This window comes from Hippocampus guttulatus, chromosome 1, assembly GCF_054856545.1.
Source record: "Hippocampus guttulatus isolate MCC_2025c chromosome 1, RoL_Hgut_1.0, whole genome shotgun sequence".
NCBI classification, from domain to species: Eukaryota; Metazoa; Chordata; class Actinopteri; order Syngnathiformes; family Syngnathidae; genus Hippocampus; species Hippocampus guttulatus.
The window spans coordinates 18,278,481-18,295,826 of record NC_141261.1 but is presented as its reverse complement, the minus strand read 5'-3'; the positions used below and the strand labels follow the sequence as shown (position 1 = coordinate 18,295,826).

Here is a 17,346-nt window from a genome sequence, read left to right as displayed (position 1 = left end):
GGAATCTGGAGACCGTCACACCTTTCCTCCCACATTCTTGTCCACCTCTTAATTTGAATATTCCACGCCACAGAATGTTTCTTATTATTTTACCTCATTTTGAGCTGTGTACACCAGTGGTCCCCAACCTCTTTTTGTGTCACGAATCAGTTGAGACAAGTACATGCTGTTCACGAACCTCCAACCATTTTTTTCATTGCTTTTATATTGCCATTTTTACGGCACTGCTACTGACAACAAAGATAATTATTGAGTAATTCAACATTTTATTAACATTCATTAATTTCGAACAGTGTTATTCTTCTGCACAACAAATGTAGAATAAAATACAATAACTACTAAGTAATGGACCAATTAGGAATAATAAATACGCCTTATAATGTAAACATAATATATATTTTTTAATTTCGATCCTACCTGCGGCGTCATCATCATTGTTTTTTCTAAATGGGACTCGATTGATGGCTGCCGGCTAGTTATTAGCGACAAAACTGCTCATGTTTACGTGGGCAGGTTGTTCAAACTCCGCTCGCATTTTTGCTATTAGTTCAAATGATTCAACGGGTTTCATACGTCTTCTTTGTGACGACCTATGACGCACAACAGCTTTCTCCTCCACGTCGTATTCGAGATCCCGCCAGGGGAGGAACTCTCTTGTCAAAATAGCTTCATCTTCGGAAGTCATGGCTGCCCGTCGCGTTTAGAAGTACGTTTGGTCAATTTGTTACAATTACTTTATGTTAATTGTTTCGGCTTTCATTTATTGGCGGATTCTGTTTATTTCAACTTGCAAACCAATGTTAGAATGACTCCGATTGGCCAGAGTCGTGCACGTTTCCGCTCGTCTGATGGATTAACTTTGCTCACAACACAGTTTGCAGGTCTGTCTCTGTGCGACCTGGTCCCAAACGGGCCGGGACCCGTCCCGGGACTGGTGTTTGGGCCCCACTGGTGTACACTGTACACCATTCACCTCTTTCACACAGACCCCTAAAGTCCTCAGGGCCTCCAAATTAATCTAAACAAATCTCTCCAAAATAATCAGCCCAGTTGGGGGAGACAGTTTACCAGTTGCCAGTTACCGGTGACAGGATTTTAATTTTTCTCCATTGGACTCACTTATCACAGTCGAGTGTGTTACATTACATGAAGCAAAAGATCATACAACATGAGCCAACTGGCCCCAAATTTGAGATGCTCCGATATACTTAATTGAGTACCGAGCACATGGGAGGCATTCACATAATCATGCGCACTGCCATAAATTCATACATGATTCATTTGTTCAATTCATCTGCGCATGTGTCTGTGCGTGATGTAAGATAACCCACCTTAACGTGTGGGAAAAGTACATTAATTGTGGACCTTGTCTGGGAAAGTGTGACTATAAACAGCTGACTGTTGACTGAAAAGCTGTCAGCACTGAAAGCCTTCTTTCTGTATTTGTAATTCATAAGATTGCTTCAGGTGATATCGTATGTCAAGCTAAGCATCAGGCAACTAATGACAACCACAATGTGGAAGACGACAGAATTTGAGTTGACCTAGGTCCGATTAGAAATAGAGTATATGCTATTAAATAAAAACAAGCTTCCTCCTTTGAATGTGATTTTTATTTAAAAGACTGGTGTTTGATTTGAAAGGTGTTCTAATGTGTCCCAAACTAGTGCTGAAGTCAAGCAGGCATCGGTCGCCCTACATTACAACTCAAATATAGCTATGCCAATTAAGGCCAACTCTCCTATGCTACATTAGGCATGGGAGACAAACCATTCTATATCACCATATTATTTATCTCTCAATGTGGGAGTTGGTGAACCCGGTCATTAAAAAAAATAGATTAGACTGCTGTGTTTTCTTCAATTTCTTGTACTTTTGAACACTTGGTACCATGAAAGGTATATCATGTGACTACTAGATCAAAAAGAAAACATGGAATGCCTGAAAGCATTGTTTTTGGCATTACAATACCATAGCTAATGACGTAAGAACTCAAGTGATTTTGGTCATCATCAAGACAACTATCAGTGTGAGGTCAACACTTGCTCTGAATGAAGGCCTGTGGCAGGTCATGAGGGGAGACCATGAAATATGAGAAAAGAAGCCAACTTGAAAAGGTTGAAAGAAGTGATAGCAAAGAAGGAGGAAAAGCAGAGTGCACAAGCAGTGAACCGATGAGGTATGCTCGTGGGTGACAGAAGGGGAGAAAGAGGGCTGGCAAGAGGAAAGGAGAGCTTCTGTCAAACGGAAGCGGGACACTGTCCAGTAAAATCACCAGAGTGCCGGTGAGCATGTGTGTGTGTGCGTGCGTGTGTGTGCATGTGCTGTGATCATGTACTTTATACCAAAATAAGATACATGCTGCATGGCCAATGATGTGAAAATTGGACCACTATAGGTTTGAGAAAGTCATTCAATTCTGATCTGAGAAATGTACCAAAGACACTGAGAAAAACTCTAGGCCCCTTGCATAATAGCCCCCTCGATCTGGGATTTTTTAAAATGTATTTATTTTATTAAATACAAAATTATGAGTGTTCACAAGATTTTATAGTATGCATGAAAAATGAAAGTCATTCGATATTGCAGCATGCATGCAGACTTATACTACACTAATTAAAGAGGAAGTTGCAGTTTAAAAACCACTGGTAAGATTTGAATGTAGACTCAGCTCAATAATGGCTTGCAATTTTGAAAGTGCGAAGTAGTGATAGTCAACGTATATTCAGGCTCAACAAAATAACATCGCAAGCAAAACTGGGCTAGCATTAGAACTGCAGGCAAGCCAACATTAGCTACTGCTGCTATGATGGTAGCATGACTTATTTGGGATAGATGGATGGATGGATGGATGGATGGACGGACGGACGGACGGACAGAGATAGATAGATAGATAGATAGATAGATAGATAGATAGATAGATAGATAGATAGATAGATGGATGGATGGATGGATGGATGGATGGATGGACGGACGGACGGACGGACAGAGATAGATAGATAGATAGATAGATAGATAGATAGATAGATAGATAGATAGATAGATAGATAGATCTATCTATGTCCCACTGAGCAAAAAAGACGCTTTCTCATTAAGGCCACTTTTATCCTGCCTGGAAGAAATCAAAACCTGGATGGTACAACATTTTTTGAATTTCAATGAAAAGAAGACAGAGGTGATACTGTTTGGTCCCAGTGGCCCTTGAACATCCCATCCTGTAGACTTGGGCCCCCTGTCTCTTTATCTTAAGTCAACAGTCTCAAACTTGGGTCTTAAACTGGACAGTGATTTTAAACTTGACCGGCAAATTGGTGCCATTGTTAAATCCAGCTTCTTTCATCTTAGACAGCTGGCAAAAAAAACCTCTCCTTTCTCATGAGCACCTTGAGACAGTAATTCATGCCTTCGACATATCCCGGCTCGATTACTGCAATGCACTTTATTTTGGGGTCAGCCAATCCTCCATCAAGCGTCTCCAGTTGGTCCAGAATGCTGCTGCTCGCCTCTTGACTGGTACTCGTAAGAGGGAGCACATAACTCCTACTCTGGCATCCCTTCACTGGCTCCCTATACATTTTAGAGTTATCTTCAAGATCCTATTATTTGTTTTCAAATCTCTCAATGTCCTCACGCCACCTTACCTCTCTGAGCTCATCCGCCCCTACACACTTGCCCGGCGCCTCAGGTCTGCGGACCAGACATTCTTAGAAGTACCAAGAACTAAACGGAGGCTCAGAGGGGATCGAGCCTTTTCCATTGCTGGTCCCTCTCTCTGGAATGACCTCCCACTGAACATTCGGCAAGCCACCTCGCTGCCCATCTTTAAAACCTGCCTCAAAACTCACTTGTATTCTTTGGCATTTGACTCAGCATGACTCAGAATTGATCTTGGTTTTGCTTTTTGGTGCTTTCTACCATATTTTGTCATTGATTTGCTGCTTTACTGTTGTATATGTTAGTTGCTCCATGTACAGCACTTTGTATGCAGCGATGGCTGTTTGAAAGTGCTCTATAAATACAGTTGAGTTGAGATAGATAGATAGAAAGTGAAAGAGTGGTGAGCCAAAGCTCATCAGTCGCTCTCTTTCAATGGCTGTTGGCCTTGAAGCCTGCCTGCCAGCTCCGAGTGACACATTTGGCACCGACGTGTTTGCTCTGAGTCCTCAAAACCAATGATGCAGTTCACTTTTATCCCCGCAGATGTGCTTTTGCTTCCTCTTTAATGGCACAATTTAGTTGACCACATTCTTTTTTTTTTCTTTTTTCTTTTTTTTTTGTCTCTCCCGGTAGCGCAGGCGTTTTAATGATAAGTGTGTTTTTCAGCCTGGTTTCACGGCACCCATGGAGGTGCTTCTCATTAAGGATACAGCCATTCACTACAAAACATAATGGGTCTCTCACACCTCTGTTTGCCTTTTACGAGTCTTGCTGGCGCTCTCTCGGCGACACGTGGTGTGTGGACAGGTTTTAGAGACAATATAGTCAACAGTATCCTATCCACTTGTACCAGGCTGCTGTCAGAAAGAGGGAATAATAGGAGTACATTTCTGTCCCTTTGTGTTCAATCTCCAGTAATTGCTGTTTTTGCATTTTTCTTTACCAAAAATGTACAAGTACAGTTAAGGCAAGGGAATTTCATACACAAGATAACTCAATGAGCTTCACATAATTAAAAGTATAAAGTTGTATAAAGTTGCATTTATAGTAAAAACTGATTTTTAAAAATGACTAATAATGCCTCGTTTGTTAGGTATCCTATGGAAAAGTAGTGGTTGTCATGTTTGAGTCACAGTTGAGGGATCCTAGCTCTGGCTCTCTGGTGTCGAGCCTGCATGTTGGATTCAATAAAGACTCTAAATTCTCCACTGGTAGTAATGCGGGTGTGAATGGTTGTTTGTCGACAGCTAGGCTGCTTCTGGCTAGCGATGTTGGCTGGACGCCGCCTCTGCCTGAAGTCAGCCCCGACAGGCTCCTGCTCACTGACGACTCTAATAATAAAGCGTGCTATAGAATATGTTCCCAAAATGTCAAAGCCAAGCAGAACATTTGCAGACGGCACCTCAGAGGTGCAATGGTGTTTGCATGCATTAAGGATAAGCATGACTGGGCAGTGTCCCTCATTTGGACAGTGATTTAAAATTCACTCCATTGATGGTTGTCGGCATCTGTGCATAAGCACCAGAAACCTTCACTGATGAGGCGATTTTTCGCCAAGCTGTGACCTGTTTGCTCTCTCTATTGACCGTGCTTCTAGCTCCATCTTTCCTTCACATGCACAGATACTTTTATTTTCAGAAAATGAACTATTGCCCGTCGCAAGCTCAAGGTGAAATGTCTGTGTGAATGCAAATTGTAAACGCTTGGACTAAAGCGCAAATGTGTAAGGTATTATTCCTATATCAAGATCTCAGTAAGTTGGAGGTATTCATGTCCCTGATGAGGCAAATAGAATACGTGATGAATGTTAAATGGGGAGTTTGGCAATCTTTTTATAGACTATAGGCGAGCTTTGAGTTGAGAAAAATATGTATATTTTTTTCCAGATACCCAGAGAGTTCTCTGTTGAATTTTATTTTGATTTGATTCAATTTTCACACACCTGCAGCCCATTCACATCTGCGACATTTTCATACTAACGAGTCACATGACACCAGTGAGCGAAAATGAGTAAACGGGCCCAATTTTGACATTTTCACTCAGGGGGGCACTCACTTTTGTTGTCAGCTATGCAGACATTAATGGCTGTATGTCGAAGTATTATGAGGGGACCGTCTATTTACAAAAGCAAGCTTATTCACATTGCGGCAAAGTGTCCTATGAAAAGAATATTTATCATATGTAAAGGCTGTCACTGTTTTGAGATATCATAATAAACAATAAAACAAATAAGCAGTGCCTCTCTAGTTTCTGCATAATCCAAGCAAACATACGCTTAAACCCAGGAGTTGGTTCCTGCGTCATTACATAGCCATCTGTCAGCAGGCACACCGCTTTGGCTATGTTTATGTGTACGCATACACTGAACATCACGTGCCAAACAACGCACCCGTGACCCTAGTGACCCCCCCACCTCCCCCCGCCCTGCCCGACGCACAGCGGGCCACCAGGGTTCCGCATCATGCGCTACATTCAATCAATAATGGAAGTGAAAGGTTTTCATTCACTCTTTTTTTTTCTCCATCTACTCCCACGTAATAGTGGCGCTCATCTGCCAAACACTGATGTCATTGTCCGACAGCGCATGATGAAATGATGAACATTTAAGGCATAATCCCACAGTTTAATCCGAACGCGTCTGATGTGCCTACACAGAGACCATTTGTTTGGCCGTCTAACATGCAAGTTTTGGACTGGGATGGAGCGGGATGGAGCACACATTTGCGCTTCAATCAGCTTCCAATGGTGATCTCACATGAAAGATGTTTTCTTTCAGTGAGTGAGTGAGTGAGTGAGTGTGGAGTTGCAGAGTGAAGCAGGGAGGGCTGGCAGTCAGAGAGGAGCAAAGTAATTCTTCCCAGCAAAGCGCAGACGGTCGTGCTTGAGCAGGAGCTGCAGTTACATCCCCTCTTTTCTCCTTTGCGTTCTAGACTGCGAGCATTTTCTAATCATCGTCTGTTGCCCTCTCAAGTCCAGACGGATCCACTGGTCCCATTTTGGATAGTTTGGCTGCAAACGAGCACGCCCACATTTCTCCAGAGCCGCCACAACTCAAGGTAAGAACTCACTGGTGCATAATACACGGCAAGCGGAAACATAAAAGAAAGGTTATGTCATGATCATGCCGACGATGATGAGGGTGGTGGAGCGAGTGCCAGCAGTTGTGCATGGCAAAATCAATTTGCTAGAAATTTACTTGTTGATTTGCCTGTAATTTCCTGCATGCAGAAGATAGCCATAAAGTGTAACTATAGTTTTTTTGTTTTCTTTTTTTGGGGGGGGGGGGGGGGGGTTGCCCTTGCATTGAATATCATACGGCTTTTCTTTTCCGTGGTGGATGGAGAGTCCTTTTTGGTTCTGTTCACTTTTGAGTGCTTTAGTTGCGCCATCCTGGGATCTGTTGACTGAAGGCTTATGTGGAATCAAGGCAGATGCTCGGGGGTTTTAAGTGCACGTTTGAAATAACTGCAAACATTCAGAGAGAAAGAGAGGGAGGGGCTTGTTCATCTAAGTATGATCTGTGCATTAAGTGCCATCAGCAACATTTCTCATTGCAACGATTTGAAATAATCAGGATTGGTTTATAGTTGTTCCGTCGGGGAACATGTAGTAGTTCATCATTTTATATATATTTAAAAAAAAAAAAAAAAGAGCTGAAGAGTGTGTGCGCGTCAGGTATAATATCACTAGCGGGGAAAGTAAAAGGATTACCAAAAGGATTGGCCTGCAGGAATAATGTGAGTGTGAAATATTAATCTATTAATCTCATCTATGGTGTCACTGCCTCCTGATTTGCAGGAGCAGTATTTTATTTACATTTGGAATCATTTCCAGAGACCTCTTTTTGAGTTTGTAGAGAGGATTCAGCCTAAAGGGGAAAAGGCTTTCAAACCAGGTGTGTGTTCGGTTCTTTTCGAGTGCTCGCTTTTTAATGGTTAAAAAAAACAAAACAATGGCCGTGCACCATGCACGCAGTGGGGAGTGCATCAAATAAAGGGCCGCCAAATGTTTATGTTATCTTTTGTTGCGTGACAGCTGATTTAATTATTTAATCTTGAGATTGATGTTGAGCATATATGCATATATAGCTATATAGTTTCGAAACCAATGCAAGGTGTGACTACACAGTATGAATTTAAATATGAATCTAAAATAAATTGTTAATTGAATAAGTCTCCAATAATGATAATTGAAAAACTGCATTTTTTAATGATTTTTTTTGTTTGTTTTTTTACAACTTTTGTCCTAAATTCAATTTGATTGTGCATGTGTACCAAATGAAACATCTAATTTGTGCATTGCTACACAGGAATCATCTTTTATGATTTTGCCACATCGTTTTCTGGCTATTTTTACAAATGTTATAGAATTCAAATTCGATTATGGTTGGTAGGAAAGTTTAGCCGCAGGCCAAGGTCTTTATTTTGGTGCAGATTTCTACGCAGGTGTGAAGCTTGCTTTTTATTTGCTTTCCATTCTGCTGGGTTGAACTGGTGACCTTGCTGAAAAAAAAATTACAGCGTGTTTTTCATGGCCATCTATTCATATGCGAATTCTCTGCAGAAATATATTTTCACAGATTTCTCGCTTTTGCCACGCAAGTCGCTAAAAAACTCATTAAAGGAGCTGCCTCTTTTTATGTTGTTTTCATTCATCTGATTTGTTTTGTTCTTTTGGTTTCAGGACGTCATTGATTGAAAACAAGGAAACATAAGCATGGTGTAATCAGTAGCATTACTGCTCACAGATCACTTTTAGAGAATCTTTTTTTCTGTGACCAAGGTCTCTTTTATTAAATGTATAAAATATAAAACCATTAAACCTAAAAAAAAAAACATGAGCATTATTCTCATTTAAATTATTCAATGCAGGATCAAGATAGTGCCGCATATCTGGTTCTGGCCAAGCGGATAAATAACGTTTCAACCGATTTATGATTTGATCAATTGGAGATCTAACAGCAAGCTGTGCGTTTGGTGCTCTATGGACATCAATATCTCATTATAGTGTAATGCGGCAGAAACGCAGTAAGATGTGCAAAAATGCAAATGTTTTCCTTCGCTATGCTATTGAGAATACGCTCCAGCTGAATCTATTGCTTATACAGGCGAGTGGAATATGAGTAAACAAACAATTAGCTTTTTTTTCACACATCCAGGTTAGATAAGTGTCTGCTTTAGGATACGCTGAAAACACGACATATGTTTCCCCTAACTTCATTTGGTGCCGGAGGTTCCTTATGTCCGTGTTCATTTTATGCCTCCTTGCATCTCATCTGCAGCCCCTCCTTGTCCTGCTGAATCCCTTGTACATCATCCTGCCGTTTATCTCTTCCATCTAAAACTACCCACCAGTTTATTTTTGATGTGCAAACGACCTTGTTAAACATTTACTGAAGGAATTAAGTAAGAGAGCAGCAGGTAGACGGAGAGTCAAGAACTAACCTGCTGATAAGCAAGTCAAATAAAAGCGATGAAAATTTCCTCAGAAAATGCAGAGATCATAAACAATTGGCAGGGTGGTGCAATAAATAAAAAAATTAACCATGTTACTAAAATCAAAGTACACATGACACAGAAGAGAAAACTTGAGCAAGCACTGCATTGAGGAGAGCAAAAGATCAAAGCCGGCGAGCACGGATGACCAAATAGGCATACAGCAAAATATTAAAAGTTACAAACAGACATGGTGACGGCTGGCTGGTTTTATTATAGATAGGGTTTTGGATTGTGGCACAGTTTATCAGCGATGCCAGCAGATGATATCCACCCACTGGCCAACTGATTCTTAATCATCAGTTTGTTTCCATTCAAAGCCTGAGCCATGCTTGGCATGTGTGCAAGACCACAGTTTTTTGGGGGGACTGCATTTTACACACACGTTCTTGAAAAAGATACAGTACATACTGTGCAGCAACCCCCATCTCTGAAATAGCAATATAAAGCGCCTTATTGCATTACATCACATTCCCCAAACGCAGAAGCACCACAGCTTGTAAGCCAAATGCGATCGAGTGATTCACTACTGTTAACCATCTTTGACTGTTAGCCATTATTCCTGAAATTCACTCAAATGAAAGGAAGACAAACTAAGGATGAGGGAAAACCGATACCACGTATCGCTTTCATGCTGACACCGACCTTAGTTTAAGGTATCAAGCCCTCACGAAGGCTGCCGATTCCAGTCACCAAGACCAGTTGGTGGCTCCTACAATTAGGAAGTAAATGGCATGTGAGGTTGATAGAACATTTTTCTTAGTGAACTGCATTCCTGTCAATCCTCTCAAATGCCCATTAAGATGCGTTTTCTGTATTAGTGTGTTGCCACCAAATTTTAGACATTTTTTTGCAAAGTAAATTTGTGCATGGCTAACACAACATTTTTCGCTTTTGAATTTCATTCATGTCCATCATCTCATATGGTTATGAAGAGCCAATTTATACAAGTATACATATGTATGTAATGTTTATATTAATGCTTAAAGTGCATTATGCTACCTACACTTCTTATTTCCTGATTCAATATGGGTGGTATGATGACTTTCTTCATTGCGGTATTTACCTGCTATCATCGACCGAGAAAAATGAAAGTTCTTATTCAGTGCATTATTAAGGGCTATCTTTTCCTGTTGAATGCAATGCAGGTAAGATAAGATATCCTTTATTTGTCCCACACTGGGGAAATTTACAGTTTACAGCAGCAAGATTGTGGGTAGAAAGAAGAAAAACAAAGTGTTTGCATTCACAAAATAAATGTTACAGTTTCAATGTACACCGTTCAATTAAGTGCAATATAAATATAATAATAATAATAATAATAATAGATTTTATTTATAAGCGCCTTTCAAGACACCCAAGGACACTTTACAATAACAAAAAACACAAAACAATACGGGTTGAGCAGCGGCAGCCAAAACGCGCCAGCGTTCACTCAACCCGAAAGTCAGAAAGAAACAAGGGAGGGAGAGGGGGAGAAAAAAAACCCACGCTCGAACTACCCTCATTTGAGGATAATTTGAGTGAGGCAAAAAACTCCTGCACAAGCATATGACAGTTACAACAGGTCACAAGACATAAATAATTCGCGCATTAGTCAAGAAACGGCATCGTGAACAGATTTGAAATAGCCCGTGTCTGCCCAAGTCTTTACGCGGAGATGGGTAAGCAGAATTGTTCTCTAGTTTTTGTTTGCGATGTGGAATGCTGCTAGATATAGATAGGTGGCTGTGCAATTTAAAATTGTTTTTCACATCATTTTATTTTTTTATTCAGCAACCTGACAGCAGTCGGTAGGAACGAGCGGCGGTATCTCTCCTTCTCGCAGCGCGGTTTCAATTTAATGTACATGAATACATAATAAATATCAATGTATTAATTTATTCTGAACAAAGACTAAAACTCAGGGAGTTGTTAGTTCAACTTTGCACTTTTGTTCATTTATTACAAATGAAAGAGTGAGTTTGTGTTTTAGTTCTGTACTGCAGATTGACTGTTCTGGTTTTTGCCAGAAAAAATAAATGATTTAAAATGATCTCTCATTGGTTTAATTAGAATGTTATGTATCAAAAGTACTAGCAGTATCGGTTACTTGATATCAGTATCAGCGAGTACTGAAGAAGACGGGATCGATCTGGAAACAAATTGTACACAAACAAGAGTTCTGTCTCAAATGGTCATAGAGGAAATGAGAATGACTGGGAGAATCAAGTAAAAAGGTCAAAAGGAGAGGTATTGAACAACAAGGAGCAGATAGGCCGAAACTAAAAATAAAAACACAGCATTCAGATGAGAAGGCAGAAAATGAGCTGATTGGCAGAGTGATGTGTCTAGGTGAGTGAAACCAATGACCAGCTAAAACGGACAAATAAAATCAAAATATTTAAACGTCATTATCATTCTCACACAATAGCACAAATAAGAAAACATGTTTTTCTGAATACCCCGCGACCTAAGTGAGGATAAGCAGGAGAAGAAGCGGATGGATGGGACTTTTAACTAAAACCAAACTGCTGTGAAAACCTGAAAGTGCAAGCCTGTGTTTAAAGCTCTTTATTCGACCCATAAACTGGGCACTCATAAACAAACCACCACAACATGGGAAAGAAGATGCGATAAACTCATGAATTCTTCATGAAATCTTTTGCGCATTTGTGTATATCCTGTATTCAGGCAGCCAACCTCCCTTGTCCTGCAATTGTACTTACACACTTCACATGTCCACAGTCCATTTCTTTTGATATGAAACTACTGTTTTTGTCTCAGGGTGATTGGGAAGCAATATATATATATATATATATATATATATATATATACAGTATATATATATCAATCTATATATAGCTAGATAGATATATAGATACAGACACAGGTATATCCTCACATATACATACAGTATATATATATATATATATATATATACACACACACACACACACACACACACACACACACACACACACACATCCATCCATCCATTTTCCGGTCTGCTTATCCTTACAAGGGTCGCGGGCGGTGCTGGAGCCGATCCCAGCCATCTTCGGGCAGTAGGCGGGGGACACCCTGAACCGGTTGCCAGCCAATCGCAGGGCACACACAGACGAACAACCATCCATGCCATTCATGCTCACACTCACACCTAGGGACAATTTTGAGTGTTCATTCAGCCTGCCATGCATGTTTTTGGAATGTGGGAGGAGACCGGAGTGCCCGGAGAAAACCCACGCAGGCCCGGGGAGAACATGCAAACACCACACAGGGAGGCCGGAGCCAGGATCAAATCCACGATCTATATATATCTATATATATCTCTCTATATATATATATAGAGAGAGAGAGAGAGATATATATATACTGTATATATATATATAGAGAGAGAGAGAGAGATACTGTATATATATATATATATATATATATATATATATATATATATATATATATATATATAAAGAGAGAGAGAGAGAGATAGACAGAGAGAGAGAGAGAGATCTATCTAGATAGATAGATAGATAGATAGATAGATAGATAGATAGATAGATAGATAGATAGATAGATAGATAGATAGATAGATAGATAGATAGATAGATAGATAGATAGATGTACATAAAATATTGCATTGAATGAATTTATTTTTTCCAGCCTGGCAGGTGCACAGCAACTTCATCAATCTCATAAAAGATGTGTTGTTCGGCACGTTTTGGTAAGATACTTAACTAAGCAGAATTCGGGACCTTGTGAATGCATACAATATGTGGGGAGAAGTTATGAATTAGTTATGAGTTATCATATCTTTATTGCTCTGTAGTGTCACACGAGCAAGAGGAGTGATTAGAAGTGCACTATAGGAACTCGAGTAATGAGAAAGGAGAGAGCAACAAAGACAAAAGGACTGTTCTCTGCTTACTTCTTTTGGTCTATTTTTTGCATCTGTCTGCCCCGTTTTCATGTTCTTATTTCCAAGTTATTTAGCTGCATCATTTGTTGTGTAATGTACATGGTAACCTCAGAAAATAAAAAAAATAGGAATCATAGAAATAGAGTGGCTTACTGTATATCAAATTGCTCTGTGGAGGTCCAATTAACTCTAGTGGTTCCAATTTCCCAGGTTGTGTCTTTTGGGGTTCCTTCTCACGCTGGCCCAAAAGTGTCAGCGAGTAAAAAAGCCACACTTGGCACAGCAATTGTGAGAGCACATAATCTTAAGAATAAAATAACAAAGCCCATGACGCAATGTCCATCCATCACAGTGTTATGTTCAAGACCCTAATAAGTGAAACACACGATATCGAAATAACCAATGTAAATACTCTCCTGGCATGTTTTTTTACCGCATTTACTGCATTTCATTTGTTTAAGGACTTTAAACACACTTTTAAAAGAATACAAACACATTCCAAACAATGTAAAGATCCCTCTTTGTGTTTTTTCAATAATAATACAAACATATTTCAAACAGTGTACCGATCCCTCAATTATCCCCAAACTAACAAACTTATCATCACACTTCTACATTGATAATCAAGTCCAAAGATGTACATCATATAACAAACCTACAGCCAATTTCTTTGTGTAGGCGTAAAAAGCAGGATCAATAATATTCAACGAAAACTTGACTGTGCTGAAACACTTCCTGTGTCATACTTCTTTAAGTTTTACACAGTCTCAAACTTAGGGCCAATGGTCAATAGTGGAATTATACCCACTCTAAACAAGCGTGACACCAAAACAGAAGGCAAAGTACTCCACAATGGGGGTTTATTGTGTTGTCCTACTTATTCTATCATAAATAGAGACCACAGGTTGGGGTGATTACAATTGATGTGTGATTGCCAACTACTGTATAATTACTTAGTTTCTTGTTTGGCCTTTCATCATTTTATGTGCTCAGCCCAAGCTATGAACGCTTACGTAACACCCCAAGCTGTTGTAATGATGGATCCAATATGGCACTGTCTTATCAGTCCCTCAACTGTGACTCACCATCAGATCATGAAAAACCAAAAAAAACCCTTGAGGAATATGAGCCCCCAGTTTTGACAAATATGGCCACCACTACATATATTTCCAATTAAATGACTAAGAATAAAAATCAGAATAAGAACACCTTTATTCGTCTCAAAATGGTGAAATTCCCAATTTACAGCAGCAAAGTTATGAAAGGAAGAAAGTAGAAGAACAAAAAGTATAGGAGCTGCTGAAAAGGCAGCCACTCTAGCGGCGCCATCTTCAAGTCACAATAACATAATAACAAAATAATACAACATAACACATAGTGTCCAGGCAGTCATTCAATCTTAACCATTTTTCTGCATACTCTTTGTTGTTTGAAGCCGTTATAGATGAAAGAGTAATGTGATGGAGTGATTAAATTTATGAGTGAGGTCGATTTATATTCCACTTTATCCACTTTGAAGCATGGATGGGTTCAATGGACAGCATCGCAGCATCTTTAATGATGCTATTTCAAGGAGAAAATAGGAAATAGGAAGGTTCTGTGCTGAAAATCGGTCAATTGAAATAATCTCAATTAGATGAGAGTAGAAAGAAAACAATAACAGTTTGAAGTGGTCAGTATTTATTGGCTGTGCTGGTCATAAAGGACGTTCTATGCTCATATTATGCAAACCAAGCTATGCTGTGCTAACGGTGAATGATGACTGCTCCGGAGATGCTCTCTTTCTCATTGTTCTTCGCTCTCAGGATGGATGAGTTTAATATTTAAGTGCTTCACAACAAAGGCAGTTTTCCTCACCATGGTCCATTTTTCACTCCGGCTAACTCGAGAAATAAGACTAAGGCCTTCTTGCTCCCTTGTCCTCCCTGAGACCAATTCCTGAACTTGGCCTTTGGCTTTTTTTTCCCCCTTTTTTTCCCCCTTCGCCGCTCTGCAGAGAGTCTTCTCATTAATGGATGAATGGATCGTCTCATCTAGAAGAGACAAGAACATAGTGATAGGTATTGACAAGAACGGATGGCGCATCTTCAAGCACTCTGTCACTGACTGGAATCCAGATAATCACACGAGCAATCTCTGAGCCTTACAGCATAGAGTTGGGGGGGGGGTTCCCCGGGCCTCGAAGGCCACTATTCTGTGTGTTTTCGATGTTTCCCTCCTCCAGCACACCTGATTCAAATGATCAGGGTCAGTATTAACATAAAACATGCATCTGCTTTGTAATATTTTGTGAGGTGGGCCCAAGAACTGGACAGGGTCGAAGCGTTAACAAGATGCCGAAAGAAAGCTAAATTGGACAAAAGCTGGCGCATGCTCTGCTTTTGCTCTGACCTGGTTCCAGTTAATCCGCCCACTTTACACGATGAACATTACCCCCACACTGTATTTATAGAGCCATTTGCTGTGTGTCTTTCTGCGCAAGCCTGCCTGTATGTGTTTCTCACAGCATTTTCAAGTTGTTTTTGTCCAAGGACTCGGACAGTTGAGCAGGTTATCATCAAATTTGACAAATTAGATGAGATAGTCCAGTTTTCACGAGACATCGCAGCTCATTTGCATGTCTGCAAAGGAAAATAACTCCCCACAAACATTCGGTCGATACTGACTACATCCATCTCCGCTAAGTGTGTTTCAGTAATCGCACAGGGCCTCTTTAGATTGGGATTTGACTTTAAACAATTTGAAAAGAGGCAAGTAACCACAAGCGCGTTTACAGTGGACACTGTGGGGCGTTAGGAGTATAGTAATAAAAATATCTATGGCCACGTCCACACTTCAATCATTTTGGAGTGTCATTGGGGAAATGTGTTCATCCTCCAGATTTGCAAGGTCAGAGATGGCCTGGCTCACAGTCTGTTTGCGTTCATCCCAAAGGTTTTGTCTAAGTGTAGAATAGTGTGAGATGTCTTTCTTTGTGTCTTTCTATGAGCTCAAACCTTCATTTATTCATTAATTGATAAAGAGGTGTCTCCTGCGATGTAGTGTGAGTTTAGAATATTTTGGTGGGTCAGGGGTAAAACTATTCACACTCTGAATACATACGGGCATGCAATCCCTCGGGGAATTGGTTCAGGCAAATTTCCATTTTACTATGGAATGCCATCATTATTTAATGAGCAGAATTCTTCCCCTCTCCCAAAGATGGGAACCCTGAATTGAATTCAAGGTCCACAGGTCTACCAGATGCTATAAGGTATGAGCAGTATATGTTACCGTGTACACTTTCCAAAAATAGAGCGGTCCTCTCCTCAGTTTCACTGCCAAGACCTCGTTGTTCCAAAGGTTCTCAGTGTTATCACCTCCTACTCAAAACTCCTTTCTCCTCATTGTTTTTCTTTGTTTTCTCTCTGTCACCACAGGAGAAGGTTAGTTCTCAATCATCCTGAATCTTAAAAAAAAAAAAAAAAAAAAAGAAAAAATACAACTTGAAAAAATTGAGAATGATCAACTTCCAGGGAACAGTTCTCACTTTGATTCCTCGGTGCCCTTTACATCTGTCACCCTCACCACGTTGGCTGTCTTTCATTCTTCATCTGAATCTTATTTTCCCCTCTGATCACAGCTCATCCTCTGACGCCACAGCTCATTCGTCATCGCGCTTTTCGATGGTGTTCTTTTTTCTGCTTCTCACTTGCTCTCAGCGTAAAGCTCACACCTGCACCCCAAATGTTGTGAACCAGGATTCGGTGTATTCCAAAAAACAATGTTAATTCTTCTTCTTCTTTCGACTGATAGCGTGGAAACCAACCACAGGGAGAATAAACAAATGACTTTGACTGTACATTTCAAAGAATGCAGCTTTTGCATGCCGAAAGATATTTTAATCAAACACATTAGATTGCATCTGTTAAATTGAACTGCACTATATAATTACGAGAACTGATTGTAATGTTCACCCCCGCTGACATACCTTGCGCCACGGGCCAGTTTCTCACCAGCAGTATTCCCACAGACCAACGTAGAAATACATAGAAACTGACCATTGCGCTGAATGTAGCGTGCAAAACGAGTCTCGTACGTCCACTCTTCACTGTCTTTTTGTTTTGGCCATTGCTGAAATTCCACAAAGACAGGATATTGGAAATCGAAGTAAAGCTGATTTTTCAGTGCTTTTTGACAGTTTTGTTGGTGTCAATGCCAGCTGGTCGCCACCTATATTCCGCAGAAAGGTCTTGATGCATGAGAATTTGATGCTGAAGTGAGAAACCCCTACTTGAAGCAGGATTGCTGATATTGTGT

At 40.2% G+C, this 17,346-nt stretch overlaps 1 protein-coding gene across 4 annotated transcripts in view; it reads left to right on the top strand.

Moving 5' to 3' along the window:
• The first annotated feature begins 6,334 nt into the window (after positions 1 to 6,334).
• The window catches only part of camkvl (CaM kinase-like vesicle-associated, like), a 36,195-nt gene continuing 25,183 nt past the window's right edge, over positions 6,335 to 17,346 (top strand). The window contains exons 1-2 of one of the 4 annotated variants that reach the window (XM_086116023.1): positions 6,335 to 6,504; positions 6,588 to 6,713. The gene's annotated coding sequence lies outside the window, so the exon portion shown is untranslated. Of the gene's footprint in view, positions 6,505 to 6,528; positions 6,714 to 7,007; positions 7,395 to 17,346 lie in introns of those variants that run through there. The other 3 variants (XM_086116060.1, XM_086116033.1, XM_086116050.1) reach the window with 3 other exon arrangements.